Genomic DNA, 278 nt, shown 5'->3' with positions numbered 1-278 from the left:
GCAGTAAGCTGGCCGAGCGGTCGCTTTGTTTTCAGGTGGGAGCCCTATCTCAGCAATCAGGGAGGGGATTTCTGCACAGACCCAGCATGTCTGTTTGCAAAAAGCTTTGAGATGAAAAGTATTTATAGGCACTTAAAAAAATCTTTACGGATGGATCCAGCTTCCAAGAATGGAAACACTCATGGAAATAGGATTAAGAACTCACCACGTGAATAGCTTAGCCCTGAAATGGCTGGGCTTGCTCAGCACCCCCCAAGCCCCTCCTGGTTGTGCTCCAG

The sequence above is a fragment of the Egretta garzetta genome, unplaced genomic scaffold, assembly GCF_000687185.1.
Source record: "Egretta garzetta isolate BGI_Z169 unplaced genomic scaffold, ASM68718v1 scaffold760, whole genome shotgun sequence".
In the NCBI taxonomy this organism is placed as follows: Eukaryota; Metazoa; Chordata; class Aves; order Pelecaniformes; family Ardeidae; genus Egretta; species Egretta garzetta.
This window is presented reverse-complemented; position numbering follows the sequence as displayed.